Source organism: Nesoenas mayeri, assembly GCF_963082525.1.
Source record: "Nesoenas mayeri genome assembly, chromosome: 2".
NCBI lineage: Eukaryota > Metazoa > Chordata > Aves > Columbiformes > Columbidae > Nesoenas > Nesoenas mayeri.
In genome coordinates this window covers 157312180-157318951 of record NC_137543.1, presented here as the reverse complement: position 1 = coordinate 157318951, position 6772 = coordinate 157312180, and positions in this window count along the sequence as shown.

Sequence of the window (6772 nt, the reverse complement as noted above, 5' to 3'; positions counted from 1 at the left end):
GCGCCTTCTCCACGGGCAGAGCGGGACATCCAGCCCTTCGGAGCGGACCCAGCGGTGCCGCTACCTGGAGCCCGGAGCCTGCCGGCAACGCTGCGGCTTCTCAAAGCGATTCCGAGGAACACGCTCAAGAGCCGGCGCCTCCGAGCCAGGGAAGCCCCGGCCGCAGGCGGCACCCAGCGCCCCGAGGGCCGCCTGCCCCCCGGGATCACCTCAGCGGCCCCGGCGCTCCCCGCCATCCCTCCCACACGGTCCCCCGGCATCTCCGCCCTCAGCATTTACTCACCGCCCCGGACACGGCCCCGGCTGGAGGCGCGGGGCTTCTCTCCGGCGGGACGATGGCGAACTCACCCACGGGGAAAGGGGAAACCTCCCGGAGCCAGCGCCGGAGCGAGCAACGGGATCCCCCCCGCCGCCGCCTCCACCCCGCGGGGAGGCGGGCAGGGCTCCCCTCCGCCCCCGCCGCCGCCGCGCTCCCCTCAGGCCACCTCGGGGCGGATCCCTACCCCCAGCGCCGGCCCTCTCTCCGTTACCTCCCCCTCCATGTTAGAGCCGCTTCCCAACGCGACAGCCGCCCCCCCTGGCCGGGCCTGGAAGCCGCGGCCTCCCCCCCCCGCCCGCGCCGCTTCCTCGGTGCTCCCGCTCCTCGCCTTGTCCTCCCGGGACGTGCCCGGCAGCTCTGCCCCTCCGGGCCGGCCTCACCCGCAGCAACCCCTCTTTTCGGGGGAAAGAGGCACCCCCCACCCCGCTCGCCTCCCCAGGGCTGAAGCCTTTACCTCGCTTCAGTCACCCGGCGGTGGGGAGGAAAGAGTTGAGTGGCGGGAGAGTCTTTCCCAGCCGGGCACCCTTTAATAACCGCCCTGCAACCGAAACACCCCGACAACAACTCCGCACCCCCCCGCGGAGCCCCCAGCCCCGGTCCCGGGGGAGGCAGCGCTTCCTGCGGCACGTTTCGCCCCCTCAGGCCGCCGCCCGGCCCCGCTGCGCGGCTGCGCCGGCCCCGCCGCCCCACGGCAGCCCCGGGGCACCGGCTCCGCGGCTTCTCAGGCCGGTGGCTGCGGGGACACAAGCCCAGCTAAGGGCTGGCTCTGAGGGAAGCCATCGCCTTTTGTTCCTCCTCTCGCCCCTTCCCTGGGCCAGTTCCTGCCACACTTCTCTTCAGGAGCCCCTAAGCCCCTTTCTTGCTCTGAGCCTTCTCAAAGACCACAGAATGACAAAATGTCAGGGATTAGAAGGGACCTCAAAAGCTCATCCAGTGCAATCCCCCCATGGAGCAGGAACACCTTGATGAGGTTACACAGGAAGGTGTCCAGGCGGGTTGGAATGTCTGCAGAGAAGGAGACTCCACAACCTCCCTGGGCAGCCTGGGCCAGGCTCTGCCACCCTCACTGAGAAGAAGTTTCTCCTGAAATTTAAGTGGAACCTCCTGTGTTCCAGTTTAAATGCATTACCCCTTGTCCTATCATTGGTTGTCACTGAGAAGAGCCTGGCTCCATCCTCCTGACACTCACCCTTTACATATTTATAAACATTAATAAGGCCACCCCTCAGTCTCCTCTTCTCCAAACTAAAGAGCCCCAGCTCCCTCAGCCTTTCCTCACACGGGAGATGCTCCACTCCCTTCAGCATCTTTGTTGCCCTGCACCGGACTCTCTCCAGCAGTTCCCCTGTCCTGCTGGAACTGAGGGGCCACAACTGGACACAATATTCCAGATGTGATTTGGGGGTTATTTCTTGTTAACGCAGCATCTTGTCCCAGCCGCTCCTGGTATTCCTGCGGCTGGGCTGGCAGGGAGAATCATAGAATGTCCTGAGTGGGAAGGGACCCACAAGGATCATCAAGTCCAACTCCTGTCCCTGCACAGGACAAGCCCACAGTTCACACCGTGTGTCTGGAGAGCCTTGACCAGTCTCTTCTCAAACACTGTCAGGCTTGGGGCCGTGACACCTCCCTGGGGAGCCTGTTCAGTGTCCAGCACCCTCTGAGTGAAGAACCTTTTCCTGATGTCCAACCTAAACCTCCCCTGGCACATCTTCCTGCCATTCCCTCGGGTTCTGTCATCGGTCGCTGAAGAGTTCAGCACCTGCCCCTCCTCCTCCCCTTGTGAGGAAGCTGTAGCCGCCATAAACTCTCCTCTTAGGAGGCTCCTGCTACCCCAAATACCTGGCCAAGGGCTCTGACATGGTGGGGTGATGGGGTGGACCTGCTCTGAACTGGGACTCTGCTGCCTCAGGAGCTGTGCAAAACACAGGCCAAAAGGGTCCTGTCCCACCGTGCCATAATTAAATGTAGAAAAGATAAATCCACCAGGCAGAGAAAGGCGATGCAGGGAGGCTGAGAACCCTCAGCAAGACTGCATCAGGCTCTGACGTGGATGGTCTCTATAAGAAATAGGCAGCTGAGGCTAATTTGCTGCTAAAAACATGCATGGTAGGATAAATCACAAAATGAATTCTTCCCAGCTGCCACCCCATTTCATCAGAAAAGCACCTTTTTGTGTCAAATCACCCGCCTCACAACAGGCCCACCAGCTCCATTTCATGGTGTCATGTTCAGTATAGGGGTTCGGTCACAGCCATTTAACAAGGTACCAGCCCCTCTCCTGCACGGTGTATTTCAGTGCAGAAATGCGCGCGTTAAATGGAGACTTCATGGGATATGTTATTTCACACAGATCATTCTGGCAGAGGCAAAACTGGCCTAATATGTCACACCCAGCACAAACACGGGGTGATCCCGATTTGGCCGCTGATTGCAGCCATGCAGCCGTGGAGAAGCTTGCAAGACGGAGCTGCTGGGCTCTAAATTCGGGTTTTGCAAGGGTCAAGTGGAGCCCTGTGGCATATCATCGCTAGCCAGCACTTTTGTACAGGCAGGCTTTCTCACACAGCCACTGCGCGTTCAAGAAATGATCGAAAAGTTTTGGTGTGAGACGTGAACACTGTATTACTTCCCTCTGAAAATCACATTATCCATGGAAAGTTATTTTTTTGGACACGGAGGCCTGGGAATCGGCTGCTCTCAGGGAGTGTCCCTCACCATCTGCTCGTACATCTGTCAAATCCACTCACAAGCCCCTGCCCGGAGTCCTCGTTCGAGTCACTGTAGGATAGATTAGCACTCCTTTTGCTTTTCCTGCGCTGCTGTGATGTGAATGCAAGGGGAAATTCAGACGGAAGGGGTATTTTTTTAGGTTTGAGGCAAGTATGTGCATTTTAAACACAGGCAGTTGAAGGCTCCAGGGGAGGCTGAGCTGGAGGGGAAGCTCTTGGCCACAGCTCAGCTGTGCATCGGCTGCGGGAGCCCATGAGAGCAGAGGTTGTGCTGTTCGTCCCCCCCTTTTTAAAGCCTTTTAAAGGTTTTTTTTATTACTACTTCAAATTAATATTTCCCTCCTGTGGTGACTGATGAAAGCATACAAGCTTTTGAATATTTTCATGAATATTTATTCATTTTCTTGAGGTTTTTAAATATTTTTTCTGTTATTTTTATCTGCCTGAATTTTAGGTAGTTTTTCCATATTACATTTGTGTTCTCTCTCTTTTTTTTTTTTCTTAGTTGTAGTACAATGACGAATGCAAAGGAAAACTATCTGCTGTTTGATTTGCTCCTCAGGTCCCAAATCCTGCAATGAATCCACTTCCATTCAGATACCTGGGGATGCGCAAGTACGAAACTCAGGATTGCTGGTGTACATGTCACTTATCATTGTCCAACCATTTTCTGGTAGCTATTTACATAAATACAGATATGTGCATACACAGATGCATGTACTGCTCCTATAACATCCAGATGAATATGAAACATTGAGAAGGCATCTAGATGTTTATGGCTATGATTTGAGGGATCCAGTGGGTATTACTAAGTTTAGAGCCAAGTTTAAACTCTTTTGGCACTTACCAAGGAATAAATAAAATATATGGGGTTTAGATCAGCTACATTGTCTTTTGGAAGGGGAGAGGAGGTGCCTCTGTCCTTCACCATGGACTATACCAGAGGTCCAACATCAGCAGGTTCCTAATTCTCTTCCCATTAAGTAGGATGAATTGGGACCTTTGTCTTTTAAAAACTTATCTTCATTCCACTGGAGGTTCAACCTGTTCTCATGTCTGTGATCCAGAGACAACAGAATGCAGGGAAACTCCTTAAATCCCCTCCAAGACAGTAATGCTCAGGTGCAAAAGACTCTACGAGCAACTTCATCCCAAATTATTTGTGTTTAGATGCACTTGACAGACCTTCAGACACACAGAGTAGGCTGCCAGCCCTGCTGTGAGTTTTATTTAAGTCAGCGTTTACATCAGGAGCCTCACCGATGTAAATGCTGAAGAATGTTTCCCTTGATAAGATTTCAATGATGATGTGAATTATTTCAATAATTTTATTGATGCTGTTTGTGGGGGAAGGACCACAGGCAGCTCCTCCACGTCTGCCTCCCCTCCTGGGCCCTTGGGTATGTGGATGGATTACAGTAGTCCTTGGTGGATAACAAAGGCTCTTTTGTTCTGTCAAAGAAGCAGAGCCAATAACGCCCCGAAGAAGTCAGCACGAAGAGCTGTGCTCACCCACCAAAACCAAAAGAATAAAGTGTGCAGCAACACAAATTATATTTCTTAGAGAATTAACCCTTTCTGTCACCCCATCCCCTCCACATTCCTACAGAAGGACCTTTCTGGCTTCCAGTGCCTTTTCACTTTCATCCTGTTGCTCTGCTTCAGGCTGTCAACCCCAATCACTGTCAGAGTTGCTGATAATTAAGTGTTCCCTCCTCTTCACCTCAGCAGATTGCAAAAGCCAACTAACTCTCTTAAAACTACTCTCAGGGGGCAGGAAGATCAATAATGGCATATCCTGCACTGACAACCAGCCTCGTTTTGTTTTGGTTTGTTTTTTGGAATCAAGCACATTGTATAATGAATGGGAACTCTTAGCCGCAAAAGCATGTTGCGTGATGTCTCCAGAGGCAAGGTTCTTCACTGAGGAAAACTAGTGTATGCTAAGAAATTTCCGTGGGAGGGCTAAATTTGATTTAAAAATCAATCCATTTACACTGGTACAACGTAAATAAAATTTACCTTTAAATAGACTTAAATGTAGCTTCTACTGGTTTCACACAGAATCACAGAATCACAGAGTCGACTGGGCTGGAAAAGACCTCAGAGATCATCAAGTTCAACCCTTGGTCCAACTCTAGTCCGTTTATTAGATCTGAGTTTAAAAACCTCCAGGGACGGCGAGTCCAGCACCTCCCTGGGCAGCCATTCCAATGCCTGACCACTCTCTCTGTGAATAATTTATTTCTAATATCCAGTCTAAATTTCCCCTGGCAGAGTTGAAGCCCATGGCCCCTTGTCCTATTGCTGCCTGCATGGGAGAAGAGACCAATCTCCACCTGGATAGAACTTCCCTTCAGGTAGTTCTAGAGAGTGATGAGCTCACCTCTAAGCCTCCTCTTCTCTAGACTAAACAACCCCAGCTCCCTCAGCCTCTCCCCATAGGTCTTATGTTCAAGTCCCTTCACTTTGCTTTAATTCAGAGCATTATCTATGTCTAAGTAGCTTCACTTGCATCAAGAGTTGGCATTGTTGAAGGCCGACTGATTTTATGTGGATTTAATTATCGAGCAGATATAGCCTTACTCTGAAATGAGGATGGGGGAGCAGAAGTCAGCACAGCTTCCCAACCAGTATGTGACCAGGCTCTGCTCCGCAGACCCAGCAAGAGCTTCTCCTTCTCTTCCCTCCGTCCTTTGGTACGCCCAGTAACAGCAACGTTCAACTTTTACTGGCAGAAACATTCTTCAGCTAAAAGACGGGCACTGAGCTTAGTGTTAAAATGCCACAGCATAGCTTTGTAGGATAAAATGTCTTGACTTCCCAGTCCATTGCCACAAGTATGAGGGCAAGTCAGTGGAAGGCAGATAATTCACAATTCTGAAAGGAAATACCTTTTAGGCAACATGTAATCAGCCTGTGGAAGCCATTGCCACAAGATGCCGTTGTGGCCAAGAGTTTAACAAAGAAATTCCCAAACAATTCATACCAGTGGGGCCTTGCCAGCCCTTAGTGTTTATCGTAGACCACCCTGCAGCTCTAGATCCATGTGGGACTTTGCACCCCGGTCATAGCGCCCGGGAAGGCTGTGTGTAATATTGTTCCACAGACCAGCTGCAGTCTTCTTGTCATAGTAGTGTCTATATATGGGACCACAGGTTCTTTAGACCAATCCTCTTGTCCCCCAGATTAGAAGACCTGTTTGAGGACACTGTGATTCCCCTCCAGCCTGTGAGCTGAGGCTCGGTTCCCATGTGGACAGCACAGAAGGGATGGTGTGTGCCTGTACCCCTCGCCGTGGTGCCAAACATGGTGTCAGGTTGTAACTGGGGTGCAGATCCAGGCTCCCCACCGTAGAGCACCAGTGGGGTGTGAGGCACAGTTTGGGAACAGAATGCCCTGAGCTGGAAGGGACCCACAAAGACCATTGAGTCCAACTCCTGTCCCTGCACAGGACAACTCCACAGTTCACACCATGTGTCTGAAGGCCTTGTCCAGTCTCTTCTTGAACACTGTCAGGCTTGGGGCCGTGACACCTCCCTGGGGAGCCTGTTCCAGTGTCCAGCACCCTCTGGGTGCAGAACCTTTTCCTCATGTCCAACCTAAACCTCCCCTGGCACATCTTCCTGCCATTCCCTCAGGTTCTGTCGTTGGTCACTAAAGAGAAGAGCTCAGTCCTGCCCCTCCTCCTCCCCTTGTGAGGAGCTGGAGCTGCCATGAG